The sequence below is a fragment of the Ambystoma mexicanum genome, chromosome 12 (genome assembly GCF_040938575.1).
Source record: "Ambystoma mexicanum isolate Mex_15411 chromosome 12, UKY_AmexF1_1, whole genome shotgun sequence".
Lineage (NCBI taxonomy): Eukaryota > Metazoa > Chordata > Amphibia > Caudata > Ambystomatidae > Ambystoma > Ambystoma mexicanum.
Window position 1 is genome coordinate 603,752,128 of NC_090936.1, and position 16,210 is coordinate 603,768,337.

Here is a 16,210-nt window from a genome sequence, read left to right on the forward strand (position 1 = left end):
TAATTTCACTTTCATGTAATATCGTAATGAGTGTCAAACGTGTAATGTGATGACATCATCACACATACGCGATTACACATCACAGTAGCTTGCAATTTAATTCAAAACACTATGGCAACCATTTTGCGTACACCGTGCGACTGCAGAGATTACGACGGTACCATTAACCATAGGTAAGATAGAATCACAGCACCCGTGCACCCCTTGATGCGCATCTGAGACACTGAAATACTGCTTTGACACAGACATTTGGTTACCTTCAGGTTTCCCTATGGTGTTTTGGCGACAGTATATTTGAATGGGATACGGCCCTCACGTTTATCCAGAACCATAGGACCTGATTACAAGTGAAGACCTACCTTGTAGGTAACCGCTACATAGAGGTTTTTCAACACACTCTACATTGCATTTTCATTAAGGACGGCACACTGAATCCCGCAATATCATTTTTTCCATTTAGGACCACAATTCATTCAATTGAGGCAGCTGCCACTACATTCCACAAACGTCCACTACGGGACACATGAGCATCTAAAAAAGCTAAACAGATAATAGGACAGTTCCTTCTCATTCATAATAGATTAGGATTATTTGAAATTACAGAAGAGATACAATAGGACCCCCGCTATGGTTATTTTTCTTATATAGATGGAGAGTTGGAGCTAAATATCCATTGGGAGTTTGAAATGTCTACCTGAGGCATACAATGATAACCATTGAAGAGCTGGCCATTTAAAGATAAACCACATCACGTGGCCATAACCACACAAGGAGGTAACTCCCGATGATAGAAAGATCATTGCAGTTTCTTGAAACATATGCTCTAGCAGCGAATAATCTGTGATAAACCACTCAAATTTACCCAATTGTTTCTAGGCTACTCCGGAATGGGGAGTGACTGTCTTGCCTTCTCTACTTAAAATCTTCACTTAAAAATCACCAGTTAAAGACCGCCATGGGGCACCGATGAGAGGTAGGGCCACCTCAAACAATGAAAACAAATGTGTATATTGATTGATGTCCTTAAGTACAATATCACTAAAACACAATCACTTTTTATTATCTTTTGCTACACAGATTTCTCTGAAGATCGTAGAAGAATATTTGAATCTATGAACACTGTATAAGTATTTGTTTTTGCTCCTGAGGAAGGGAACCAGAGTCCCAAAATGTGTTGAGCTTGTGTATTTGAACTGAAAACTATAACATACAGAGAAAGATATCTGTATAACACAATATGCATGTAATATTGTTGTGATAGATGTGGAATAGTGGATAATAGTACTATCAACTAAATGTAGGTTGATTTTAGCATGAAGAAGCATGTACAAATAAATAGTGTATATTTTGAAAGTTGTGGAAACCGTATCATAATAATCTTTTAAGAAACAGATCTAATCAGTTATGAGAAGAACACAAAACAGGAGCGCTGGGTCCGCTTTCTTAACTATTGGGGATCTAAATCATATGTGAGAAGTATTAGTGAAATACTAATTAACTTCTGTTTGGGCCTCATTACGAGGTGGGCGGTAAGGGATTACCGGCACCGGTAAGGGCACCAGTGCCAGTAATCCCTTACCGCCCTACTACGAGTTCCCTTTGCGGGTCCTTCCTTAACGCCTGTTTTTTTCAGGTGTTAAGGACGGGACCCGCAATGGGACTCTAGAGCTAATAACGGTACTGCAATTTGCAGTACCGTTATTAGCGCCTTCCCCATTCCCATTGAGCCCGATGGTGGCTCAATGGGAATGGGGAATGGGCAATTACCGGTGCCGCCAACCTTGGAATGGACCAGTAATTGCTCCATTCACCAGGGCGGAGTCGGAACAAGTTTGGAGGCAGCCATGGCGCTAATAGCGCCATGGCTGCCTCCAACCTCGTAATGAGGCCCTTTGCCTTTTGACAATACTTCGAGTGTGCAGGGGACGTGAGCGATCCACAGCCTGTGGACACCATTTTTATTTTGTTATTACAGGCTGCACTCACACAACTACACCATCCTACACACATGGGGAAGGATGTACTTTCTGCTCACATTGGGGAAGACTGATTTTGTCCCAATTTAGCAGAACATGCGATCGCCTTTGTAGACAATTGTGTTACCTATAAAAGATTTCTGCTGGACATACTTTGAGGGTAGTGAGAGGAGCCATACCTCAACCACCAGGTCCTTTCCAACATCTACATGTAGACTACATAGACATGCTCCAAGTATGTCAAGGCTACCGCTATATGATGGTGGTTGTGTGCCCATTTTCATGATGGATCGAGGCTGGTCGCCGTTTACACCCCGATGGTCTTGGAGCTGCAAGGTTCTTGGTTTGAGAGGTTTTCCCATGCTGGGTGGTATGTGAGGTCCTGCAGTCTGACAATGGTCCTCACTTTGCTAATGAAGTCTTCCAGCACATAACAACTTTACTGGGGATACAGCATACATTTTCCTGTGCTCATCACCCACAAGCGAATGGGATGTGTGAATGCCTAAACGGCCTATTGAAATAGAAAATAGCGAAGATAAAAGCAACTCTAAATAAGAGTTGGATACAATGTCGGCACTTAGACCTGTTCGCATTGCGCAACCAGCCTGGATCCGACCACCATTTAACGCCACACGAGGCTGTGTCCAGACGGTGCATGCGGCTCCCTCTGGCTCCTCCCACTAATGCTTTAACTGACGCAAACTCTTGTGTCCAATATTTTCGGTACTGAGATGCATGAGTACATGACTTCTTTGATGGCTAGTGCCCTTTTATTTCTCGCCACCTGCAGGCACGGCGGGAGAGGTCAAAGAAGAGCGAGGAGGACAACATCCCAGAGGAAAATGCAAATCGCTTGGCACCACCACAACTCTACCCTGGGTAATCTGTGCTGCTTCTCAATTTTACCAGGACCTGGTGTAAGCCCAAATTTAGTGGCCCCTATACCGTCGAGGAAGCAACCGATTGAGCAGTAAATATACGAGCAAATCAAGCCTAGAACTACATTGGATATTTGAAACCTTGTCGGGCAGAGACCTCTCCCACCCACGAAGAAGAGGGCAATTCAAGGCAAGTGGAAGAAAAAAATACCAAGCCAAGACAAAGACGAGAAGACGACTTGTAGCTGGGACTCACGCGCTCTAGAGCAGGAGAATTAGGGCAAGGACTTCCCGCACACCTAGATTAGGCACACTGTCTTTTCTTACAAATAGCTATTCATCACGAACATAGAGACTATTGTCTTTATTTTTCATGATTTCCCAGAGGCCCCTAACTTTCCAGGATCACTTTGTACACTTTGCAGTACAGTCTGAACAAGAGAGAGGGGCGCCTCTGTCTATTTTGTCATGCTTTTTTGCTTTATTTGACCAAAACCTATCCACAACTTAATCAAAGAAACCAATCTGTCATTGATGTGCTCGATGACCCCAGAATCTGTATTGTGTGGCAGGGGACAAAATGAAGATTGCAAAAGCAGGAGCTAAAAGCAGCTCCTTGGTAGTTACTAACGGGGAACGAGGACCTAGTGCTGCAAATCTAGCTTACACATAAGATGAAAACTAACATTTTGACTATTATATATGACCCCTTATGCTTTAAATGTTGTATAAATGTGTACTAATGTGTATTAATAAATTGTCCCAAATGCACAAAGATGTGTTTGTTTGGCATCAGTTGGCCTGGGGAGCCAAAAGTAGCTCCTGGTTGTTGGCATCAAGTTCAAGTTAACCAGGCTCTTGTAGGCTACAAGCAGGAGCCAAATAGCTCCCAGCTCTCCTCAATTTTGAACCCTGGTGTTGGGACGACTGTCCTTCATCGCACTTGCACAATACTACACCCATAGAGCTTTATGTAACATATATTAAGAACACTTGTAGCAACACAAGATACCAAAGAGGAATAAGTTATGGATACCATTATTAAAAGTATAATTATGCTATTTTGTGCCTTCTGTTGTTTCTACAACTTTACCCTCATCATCGTATGAAGATTATTCTTTGTAGATACCCAAGCTGTGACCCCAACTAATGTAACCCTAAGCCAGGCAGGCATGGCTACCATATCAGGTACAGCAATAATCACTGCCGAACCTGTAAAGAGAAATAGACGCAGTGCAGACTTAGATTTAAGTCATTTTGATTCCTATCTAACTGATTCGGCCCGGGTATCTAATAAGATGTGGTATAAGCACATGACCAAAGTAGGTAAACAAACAACTGAAGAGAGCTGTTATGTCTGCTCTCTCATCCACTATGCCATGAGTGCCTCCAGAACATTTGTGGTAACTGAAATCCCAGCAGCAAGGGCACATTGCCTCATGCATTTATCGTTGTGCAGGACAAGGGGAAGATTTCAAGGGAAAAGAGCTAACTTAAGATGGATATCCAAAAAGATGTTTCCATATGAAGATAACTATATCAAGATTCAAGAAATTTTGGATGATTACTGGAAGAAAGATCAGGCCATATAATACATAACTGAATGTCCACAAAAGGGAGAAACAAGGGTAGTGGCACAAAAGGAGTTGCCATGTGCCAAAAGAGCACCAGTAGAGATAGGAGGTAAACCAGGATTCTGGGAAAGACCACAGATGCTTTTGTATGGACATGTATACACAGCTGACAGATGGAATGAAGGAGTGGTGGGGAGCAAGGCACATGCACTCCTAACAGTTCCAGTTAGAATAGTACAAGAGGAAAATGACAAATGCCTAAAAAAGTGGGCAGCAAGTGAAGTTAATAACATGGGTAGAGAATGAAGAAGGGCCAATGCCCATAATACCAACCAAAGGAGCAGTATTATGTGTTCAGAACGCTGGCCCAGTAAAGGTTGTAAAAAACCAAGGAATGTTAGCAGACATTAAAAGTTCAAGGTTTGAAGGTCGGAACAGCAGTATTAATGGATCACTATTGGCCTGCGGATCAAATGCATACGTGAAACTACCACCCAACTGGGGAGGAACATGCTCACTGGTGCATTTGAACACACCAGCGCTGGTAGTACCCCAGCAGGACATCAAAGTAGATGGATTCCCCAAGATGGGCTCTAGCAAGAGAAAGAAGAGGTTGGTAGAGCTGACAAGAGTGAAGAGGGGAAAGTATGCATCATCAAAAATGGGCGAGCCCTTGGATGCAATACCACCAGAGCATAGACTGTTTAGCAAAACGGAAATATTCTTTGCATCCATCATTCCAGTAATGCGGCCCAGCAGAAATGCAAAATGGCTACAAATTACGAGGTGGGAGCTGATGCAGACAATACATTCGACCATCAAGGGGTTCAACACAATCAAAGAAGAGCTCTGAGCACTGAGGTTAATGGCGCTACAGAACAGATATATGTTCTAGATATACTAACAACCATGGAAGGAGGCATTTGCACCAACATCGCTCCATCTTGCTGTACATTCGATCCAGCAAATGATGCATGCCAAAATGGAGGCAGAAACAAACACTGCAGGAAAAGACGATGGTTGGCTGTCATATTTTGTCATCGGTACCAACATGAATGGCCAACGGACTGAAGGTGTTAGCAGCAGCACTACTATTAGTATTACTGACTTTCTACATTATCAGAATATGCATCACACAATACCAAAAGACGACTGAAAGGAGTATAGTGATGAAAGTGCTCGTAGACTTGGAAGCAGACGATGACAAGATAATAAAGGCTTCAGATACACTGAGGGCCCTTCTAACAGACTGTCCTCTATTTCCAGCTGGAGTATTGTTCGGGTATCCCTATGACACCAAAGACTATTGGGGAAAATGAGTTTGGTGCAACTCTGGGGGAGATGGCAGTTACGTGACATGGCCTTGGATGATCATGCAAGATACTATGGACACCTAGTGGGAGTGACAAAGATCTGTCTCCCAAAGTTGAAGCTGAATAACGGTGGAGGTGTGGTCAACAAGCCGACCAGAGGGGGTATTGAAGAGGGGGTCCCAGGAATGGCCCTTATGATCCCTATGTGGCTGTCAACCCGCAGAATGAAGAATGTAAGGTGTAACTCCCTCTGGCCAGTCACCAACAGCACCAATGTATCACAGATATGACAAAAGATATTCTCTCAGACAGCCATTCAAATGTATGCAGTTGATGGTTTCGAGGAGACAGAGGTCTCATCAATGGATCAGATCGACTGACAAAGCCAGGTATCGATGACATTAGAGACATCATGACATAGCCATGAAGCAAATGTGCATCCATTCATGCAGCTACACAGCCATGCACTAGTGTATTGCTTTTAGACATGAAAAACATGCTTATAGACCCTGTAGATAGAGGACAGATACATTTAAATAATGCTAAGAACCTTTCCTTTCGTTTGCCAAAGCAAAACCACAAGATGCAGAATATATGTGGACCAAGCTTGCATATGATTTATTGCAACTAACCATAAAGAGCGATGAAGACACACAGGGAACCTGCAGGATGACTGAAGTAAATCAGGATGAAGGACAAGCCTCAGATACATGGAAGGGGCATGTGTGCCCTGCAGCACAAGGCACAGAGCTGGTGTTCACAGCCAAGGACAAAAGCGGGTGGAAAACCCCTGTTTCCCGAAACAGAAAGCCCCCTGCAAGGATTCAGTATAAAATCCACATAATTGCAGACAGAAGGGCTTCATTTTGCAGTCCTCTCACAATTAAGAATTTACATTGGATGCTTGGATCTCACTCCATTACTCCTGGAGGCCCAGGGTAGTGTTGGGATCCAGCTTCAAATGTGTTGTATATTAAGAAAACTGTTAGGGTGTGATGTAAAGCAACCCTAAGGGAGATTAGCTGCTTGCTGCAGTTGAAGTGACACATGAACCGTGTTTTAAGAGGCACTGGGCCCTACCTCCTATGCCACTGAACTGAGTCACTAGACTTCTGGCTTGGTTTTTTCACCTTCACCATGGAGAACACAGGGAACATAGCTTGCTTTTGGGTAGGGACATTTCTCCTCCCCCTTATAACTCTGTCCATAATGAAAGGCCAACATTTATAGAGAGGTACCTTCAAGTTAAAATGGATGTATACATACAGGGAACCGCTACACATGGAGTCTTTGCCTCTGACTCTACAACCCATCCCAGACAGTAGTGGGCTACAACATGAGAAATTGATGACTGTCATAGCGGGCCCCTGCAAATACCTAAAACTAAGATGGAAAGAATAGCACAGACTTGTCCTTGATACATCAGGATCTTAGGTATGTGGCAGAGCAGGTACAACACGCCAAAAATATGTATCTGAGATGAGTAGTGAAGCACCAAATGCTTGAGCATGGTACCCAGACTAAACCTTTGGAGTCAATTATTGAGGGTGCGGAGGGAAGGTCTCACTACAACAGTGTTCAGATCCTGGGTCTTTAAGAAGCAAATTATGGAGACGGATGCTGCAAAGTAGATGGAAAAGCTTGTAATTCTGGATATTGGAGTTGGCCGCCTTTAACAGGGATTTATAGTGGGTCAAATATGTCATGAATTAATAAGTAAAGCCCCACCAGGGGTGCTTAACCACGCCATTATTATAAGGATTTTGAACTTTGAATATTAGGAGCTAATCCTCAAACAGGGCCAATAGAGGTCTTATCTGCAGGAGTAACTTGGGACCTCTGCTGAGCCCCCTTGGGCCACAGCTGTACTTGTGGACGGTTGACTCACATTGTAGACAGGCACCCAAGGCTGGGGGCAGCACCCCCGTCCATCCTGCAGCTCATGCCGTGCCTCGTTACAGCCTTACCCTCTGGGGACAGATGGTGACACTGCTGAGGCTCCCTGGGACTTCCGCTGGACTTGGGGACAGTCGACCCACATTGTAGACAGGCACCAAGGATAGGGGCAGCAACCCGGTCGTCCTGGAGCTCTGGCCGTGTTGTGGTATAGCTTTTTCCCTCTGGCAGGGATAGTGACCCAGCCGGGGCTTCCTGGGACTTCTGCTGGACTTGGGCATGGTCAACCCTTTTTCTTTTTCGCCGAGGTAAGCACACCCATGCATATGAGGTACCGCCTTTGTAGGGACACCTGTTGGTACGTGGGAAGGTAGGACATGTGTTGTTGCCGGTGTGTTTTGGTGGTTTCCTGGTGACAAATGTCTGACATTTTGGTTTTTCCCCTGCATTTTGGACTTTACCTCCAAATGCAGTAATAAAGTGGGTAATAAAATCTAGGGCGATTCGCGCAAGTCAGACCTCTTTGAATTCCCAATGGCTGTCTTCTTTTCGGAAATACATGGGGTTCCCTGTTTTCCTTGGTGGCTGCAACACCCCACGCCCAAATCTGTGGTTTGTCCACAAAGCCAAATCCTGTCTTCGCCAGGGCATTTGATGTACCAGTGGTTTAGCCTTTTCTCTTTGTGATTAGGTAAGTGCACCCACACATGTGAGGTACCATTTTGCTTGGGACACCTCTGGAAATGTAGGAAGGTAGGATATGTGTTGTTGCCGGCATGTTTTGGTGGCTTCTTGGTGGCAAAAGTCTGAAAATTTAGTTTTTTCCCCTACATTTTGGACTTTGCGGGCCTTGTCGGTAATAGAATCTAGGGCAATTCGCTCAAGTGAGAATTCTTTGGATTTCCATGGGTGTCTTCATTTCAGAAATACATGCGGTTCCCTGTTTTCCTTGGTGGCTGCGACACCACAGCCCCAAATATGTGGGTTGTCCACAAGACCAAATACAGTAAAACATGTGGTCTTCCCAGGCCCTTTGGTGTACCAGTGGTTTAGCCTATTCCATTTGTGCCCAGGTCAGTGCACCTACACATGTGAGGTACTGTTATCGTTGGGACACCAGTGGGAAAGTGGGAAGGTAGGACATGTGTCGTTGCTGGCATGTTTCGTTGGTTTCCTGGTGCAAATGTCTGAAAATTGTGTTTTTGCCCTACATTTTGGACTTTGCCTGGCCTTGTGGCTAATACAATCTCGGGCGATTCGTGCAAGTCAGACATCTTTGGATTCCCACGTGTGTCTTCTTTTCAGAAATGCATGGGGTTCCCCGTTTTCCTTGGTGGCTTCGACACATCAGGCCCAAATCTGTGGGTTGTCTACAAAGCCAAATCCAGCCTTCCCCAGCGCGTTTGATATACCAGTGGTTTAGCCTTTTCCCTTTGCGTCCAGGTCAGTGCACCCACCCATGTAAGGTACTGTGTTCGTCAAGACACCTGTGGGAACATGGGATGGTAGGACATGTGTTGTTGTCGGCGTGTTTCAGTGGTTTTCTGATGGCAAATATCTGAAAAGGTTTTTTCCACTACATTTTGTACTTTGCCGAGCCTTGTGGGTAATAAATTTGAGGGCGGATCACGCAAGTCAGACCTCTTTGAATTCCAACAGGTGTCTTCTTTTCAGAAATGAATGGGGTTGCCTGTTTTCGTTGGTGGCTGCGACACCCCAGGCCAAATCTGTGGGTTGTCCACAAAGCCGAATCCAGTCTTCCCCAAGGTGTTGGATTTACCAGTGGTTTAGCCTTTTCCCTTTGCGCCCAGGTCAATGCACCCACACATGTGATGTACCATTCTTATCAGGACACCAGTGGCAATATGGAAAGGTAAGACATTTGTTGTTTTCTCTTGATTTTGATAACATTTTCATACATTTCCTACTGCACTTTGTTACAGAGCCCTTTCATTTCCCAAATGTGATCTACATTTAGTCGCTGCCTAGGCAATGTACGCTTTTGTAACTGACACAAGTCTCCTATCCTTCAAATGGTCTGCCTGTGCTCTTTCAAAAAATGTATGCTTGCCATTCTTCACCACATTCATTCTCCTCCTTTTCAAATGCTAAATATGTCTGTCTACGCCGTCAGCATAAAATCTTATATACCATGGCTCCGTTTTTGGCTCGTGGTATTGCTTTTTTTGTAAAACATTAAGGAAAATGTGTGATTTCAGGGGAAGGTAGCAGTGCATTGCTTTTATCAACATTCACAGAAGCCATTACCTTACAAGTGCAAACATGTCCAGCACATACGTATGGGAATTTTAGGTACATAGTTGTTGCCTGACATGCGCAAATGACCTCTTCCTGAACTTGGAATTGTGTCAACTTTTCAGAAATGTATACCTTTCTGTGTTCCTATTGAACTTTCCTACCCTCCTCTTCCATTCCCTCCAACCATCTCCTATTAAAAGAAAGGGGAAAATCACCTACCTCTAACAAAACTGATGGTAATCTTATGAAAAATATGTTTTTGTTTCCACTCAAACTGTTCTTGAAAGCTTGGAAATGCTGAATTCAGAACTGTAAACCATTTGTTCGTAGCTCTTACAAGAAATAAAATCATGCTTCTTTGTACATTTTATTGTCATTTTCTGAAAAAACACAAATTGTGGTCAATTTTTTGTTACTTTTTCACACCCCCCTACAGCAAACGACTAATCCTTGGTGGCGTTATGACCTCCTACATATGGAAAGAAAAGGGTGCACATTTGGCTGGGATATCACTTGTAACAAAAAATGAGACATACCAAAATGTCCAAAAAAGGTCTCACCACTGGGAGTGAAAACACTCAGCAGTTAAGGGGTTAAAGGATATGTTATGATGTGGCATTTATAACGCGCATGTACACAAGTGTTTCTTGTGCCGCCAAGACAAGGAGGGGGAAACAAAGGGAGGACAAAATAACGATCTCGCTATTCCTTGTGCCATTCAAATAGTGCAAGTGCGGGGAGGAGGGAAAGGGAAAAGTGCCAGTGGGGAGGGGAAGTGCAGCTAACTTACAAGTTCAGCTAGCGGGTGGCTCATAAGTGCATAGAGAAGGGACACGCATGGTTGCAGATACACACCCTTAAGTGCTGGGGAGCCCTGAGGCAGTCCGAGGGGAACTGGACATGCAGGAGACTGGGCCTGAGTTCAGAGGGTGACCAGTGCGCAGAGCAGTCGGGTGCATCAGCAGGGGACAGGAAAAGAGAAAGCGGTATCGAAAAGGAAGGTGTTTAGTTGCTTCCGGAACTGGAGGTGGTTCTGCTCAAGTTTGAGAGAGGGGGGAGGCTGTTCCATAGGGAGACCACGGCTGAGGAGATAGATCTTTTGCCAACACTCTGCTTGGAGAAGTGTCTGACCCTCAGAGAGTTGTAGGAGGATGAGCGGAGTGGTCAAGGAGGAAAATGTTTTGGAAGAGAAAGTTGGAGGTAGTGTGGTCCCAAGGCCCCAGAAAGCCTTGTGGGTGATACAGAGGGTCTTGAAGTTGATCCTTGCAGCCATGGGGAGACATTGAAGAGATTTCAGAGCTGGAGATACAATCCCTGGGTTTGAGGCCAAAGGACAATTCTTGCGGTCCTGTTCTGGATAAGTTGTGAAGGTCGAAGAGTAGAGACCGGAAGATTTAGAAAGAGGCTGTTGCAATAGTCCAGACTAGAGAGGACCATAGCTCTGGAGACAGGGAGCTTCTCGGGGAAAGTGAGAAAAGGAAGAATACCTCTGAGGAGGTGCAGCTGATAGTGTGACTTCTTAGAGACGTCAAAGATGTGTGGAGAGATGGAGAGGGTGGAGTCAAAGATGACACCAAGGTTCTTAGCCTCAGAGGAAGGAGCAGGTAGAGGGCTCAGAGTGGGTGATCAGAGAGAGAGAGAGAGAGGAAAGGAGGGAATGGGTGTCTCAATGAGGAGGATGTCAGTTTTACTGGCATTAAGGCAGTGATAATTGGCAGCACACCATTCCTGAATTGCAGCCAGACAGTCTGGTATGACAGAAGAAGCAGAGGTGGCTGAGAGGAGCCTGAAAGAGCTGACTGTCATCTGTATAACATTGCAAATTGAAGTAGAAAGTAGCGAGGCGGTGGGCAAGAGGTGCCAGGGAGTGGTTAAAGAGCCAGGGAGAGAGGTTAGACCCATGGGGAACACCACAAGTAGAGAGAGAGAAGAGAGGAAACACCACAGTTGGACCTGAGAGGGTCGGGGTGAGAAAGGAGGTCAACCAGGCCAGGGCCTGATCAGCAATGCCAAGGTTGTTGCAGAGGTGATTTAGCAGTATGATATGGTTGACTGTGCCAAAAGCAGAGGATAGATCAAGGAGAATGAGGACAGAAGGGAGATTAGAGTCAAAATTGGAGAGCAAGTCTTCACGGGTGTTCAGGAGAGCAGTTTCCATGCATCTGGGAACTCTGAAGCCATATTGGTGGTCATGGAGGCAACCGACAGATTCATTATGTAGATTAAGCTGGGAGATGGCCAGCTTCTCCAAGAGTTTGCCCACGAAAGGAGTGATGGAGATTGGGTGATAGTTAGCCAGAGAGGAAGGATCGGCCAACGGCTTCTTTTAGAAGTGGGTGCACAAGGGAATGCTTAAGGGAGAGGGGAAAGTTCTAGTGGCAAAGGAGTGATTGCAGAAATCGGCAAAGGCTGGAGCAAGGGTGTCATTGTGGTCCTTGATGGTTCTGGATGAGCAGGGGAGAACCTGCTTTGATGAGACTTTCAAACATTGTCAGGGGTGAACAGAGGAAAGCAGCGGAAAGGTGGAGGAGAGATGGCATCAGACAGGCAAGGATTGGTAGAGGAGGAGGAAGAGAAAGTAGACGAAGAGTGGGTGGATAGGATAGGATAGGATGTCCTGGGTTTTTGTGATGAAATGAGAGGCCAAGGCCGTGCGGAGGGCCTGGGTGGGAACAGGAATTGTAGAGATTGCAGCAGGATTGGCCATCTGCTTGCAGAGACACTGCTTTATACAATGTGTCTCATGGCTGACAATGATAGACACATAAATGGCCTGACACGATGATGGCTCTTCGTCCCCATGGCACTTTCTCCTCCAAGCCCCCTCTCCCCCACCGGGTCTCTTTGTTCTGCATCTCCAGGGTATTTCTTCCCCAGCCTCCACTGCAGTCTCCTGTCACCTGCTCTACCCGGGCTTTAGGGGCTCCTCTCCAGTGTCCCGGTCTGGCTCCAGCTCCTTCCAACTCTGACAGCCTTCTGTCACTGGCCCTGCCTCTCATTTGCCCTTGGGACTACCTTCCAGCCTCTATCTGATGTTTCCTTAGGTTGCTGGGATGGGCAGTGGCTGACGGGCCATGCCCCTGGGGATGGCCTACAGTCTTGATGTGTGACTTTAGGGTTGCTTGTCTCTTGACATGAGCGGCCAGTCTCACTGCCTGCTGCACCCTCGCCCTGCCCTCAGCGTGGACCCTTTGCTTAACCAGACACGGCTTTGATTATGGCGCTCTTGGGAGGTGACTGGTGGATTTGCTCAATTTCTATCTCTTGATTTTGTTCCTGCTCTTCCCCTTGTGGTTTTAGATTTGGTTTCTGACCCATGCAAGGAAAACCGAGTGAGCAGGCGCAGCTGCCCCACATCAAATGGACTTGCCTAGATTTCCTTAGGGGGCAGGACCGTCTATAGCATCGTCTGGCTTATGGCAGCAACCATCCCCTTGCAACCCCATCACAACCATCAAGGTCAGACAGGGAATGTGTCACCGGGAGCAGAGGACAGATCCTAAGGGAGCCAGGGGATTAGTTATGACACATGCTTGACCTTATATGAGATCATAAGCTGATGGACACAAGAAATGCCAAGATGGATCTGAAACCCATGGCTGCAAAGGGGAAGGATTAGGGGCTTGACTCCCTAAAGCTTCCTCTGGCCCACATGGAGCTATACACAGAACCCACGACAAGTATAGGCGGAAGTGATGGGACTATTTTTGCTGATGCTTTCCACGTCATTGACAGCCCCTGTAAAATGGTGACTGTATGGAATACGTAAAGATGAACCATTTCTCAAAAGTCGGCAGACCATTGGGCAGTCCGGAACACCTGCATAGGAGACCCTGAGGAAGGGAAATTAGTATGACAAGTCAAATTGCAGCCACAATGCAACGTGTGGATCTACAGGGCTTGAAATAGCAGCAATGAAACAGAAATTTCAGCAAATGTCCTGGCAAAGCTACAATTTCAAAAACTTCGTCCTGTCCCTGAGCTATAAACACACAGGGCCTCATTACGAGTAGGGCGGTAAGGGATACCGGGCACCGTTATGGAGACCGGTGCCGGTAATACCCTATCGTCCTACTACGAGTTCCCTTAGCGGGTCCCTCCTTCAACGCCTGGTTTTACCAGGAGTTATGGACGGGACCCGCTAAGGGACTTCAGAGCTAATAACGGTACCGCAAATTGCGGTACCGTTATTAGCTACTTCCCCATTCCCATTGAGCCCTATGGGGGCTGAAATGGGAATGGGGAATGAATTTTTCAATGGGGAATTACCGTTCCCGCAAAGGTCAGACTTCACCGGTAAGTCCCCATTGAATGAGACCGGTGCCGCTACCGTTATTGGAGGCAGAGTCATGGGGCAAATAGCACCATGACTACCTCCAATCTCGGAATGAGGCCCACAGACTAAAATGTAGCTTTTTAGGGGGTGGGGGAGTGCTGGCTCTTCTTCAAAAGAGGGATATTTCAAAGCAACCATTTGATATGATGTGAGATCATGTCGAATATTTGTCACCCACAGATCCATCCCTCCCCATCCGCCCGGGTTATCAATGGAATGCCGAAAAGCTGCAGAATTACAGACTTGAGCAAATATGGGCAGTGAAACAGAACTAGAGCAATGAACTAGATATGCTTAGTTGGTCTGCAACCATTGGCTGTCTGGATGTTTTCGACTACATCTCTCCCTAGCCAATGCAGTCCATGTTGAGGGATCATGAGAATTGTAGTCCAAAACATCTTGACAACTGCAGGTTGCAGACCCCTCCCATGGACTGCCCTCAGGGCACTTGACAATCCATGGATGAGCTTGTCCTTTGCTCATTGCCCAGTGTGATGCAATGCTATTTGCGATGGTGGAGTAAAGGAGGTGGTTACGTTCCTTCCGGTTTCCTTCACCCACCTCTCATACTTTAATTATCAGTTAATTACCTGGAAAAAGTAAATAGCAACACTGGAGGAAATAAACCGAACAATTTGCTACTCTAACTTTGGGTAATAGCGTTCAAATAAAGAACGCATTCACGGTTGTTGAACGTCTTCGAAGATATGCAGTGTATTGCTTTTGTGCTTTTGTATTTGTGATCCCAGAGACTGACACATTTGTCTAGATCCTTCCTCTGGACTCACACCCCCACCCATGGAGGCTACCAAACTGGCCTCCAAAGGCTGGTTGGCAAGGATTTGAAAATACGAGCTTCCCCCAATACCTTGGTTTATTATGGTGGGCTTGTGTTGGCGGCAGCTATTTAGTGTTGGTTGGGGCAGCATAGTGTCTGGTTGTAACCGAGAAGGCCAGCACGCCACAAGGAACTCCCCAAATGCTGGCTAGTGCTAAGGGGGCGGTGATTCAGTGGCATTGTGTTTATTACATCGCACTGTTAATGCTGGTGTTCACAGTGTTACGAGATTTGCTGCAGAAAGTTAGAGCCAGTGACTTTCATATTGGATATTCAGGTCTGAATAAGTGGGTGGCGAACAGTTTCGGGTGTGTGACCAACGTTCAGGCCTATATGGCAACGGGCTGTGTTTTTAGGCGTAGGGTTGCTGTGGGGAGCTAGGGGAATGAGTGATGTTAAGGTACAGGTGCGTATCATTATACCACACTGATGTGCGTCAATCTCTGTTGTGGAGTAATGCTCGCAGTGGGTCCACATATTGGTCAAAGACCATTGATTGAAGTGGCCCAATGAATAGCAGGTGGGGTAAGAACATTCATGCCACTGGAGTTGGACTGGGTCTCCTCAGTGCGGGCTCAGGAGTAACTGCGACCGCACAAGACATGGCAACCATGAGACACAGAGGGCGCTGAGAGATCATAGCCACAGAGGTATACCGGTCTAGTCACAACAGCATATAGAGTGGAAAAACATTGGAAAAATGGGAAGGTAGTACAGGCCCTAACCTGCACCCCCTAGCTTCCCTCCCCCCCACAAAGCAAAACACAGCAAAGCAACTAGCAGGGTAAAGAACCAGCCCGGCACGCAACACTGTTCAGACTAGGATTTTAAAGGAGCCGGAGTTTTCCGTTTTTGGAGGTCAGTGAGCTTATTTTTGGAGGGTGAAGAGGTTCTGTTGGAAGGGCAAACACACAGTAACCAGGCTACCTCACCCTGCACAGGAGGTCCAGGAAAATCACTGCATAATTAAATTATCTGCATTCTTTTGAGGCGCATGCTTCTCGCTGCCAAGTCTCCAGTTGTGGAATCATGGATACCCCCAGTAATTTCAAAGGCTGCCATTGAACCCACTTAATTTAGGGCAGCAGTCTGCTGGATTGGATGGATGTGGAGATAAGATCAGGCTACGCTAATGGA

The 16,210-nt window shown here is 46.1% G+C and overlaps 1 protein-coding gene across 8 annotated transcripts in view; it reads right to left on the reverse strand.

Annotated features, from left to right (window-relative positions):
• Positions 1–16,210, reverse strand: part of SLC43A3 (solute carrier family 43 member 3) — a 918,364-nt gene that overhangs the window by 517,992 nt on the left and 384,162 nt on the right. The window lies entirely within an intron of this gene.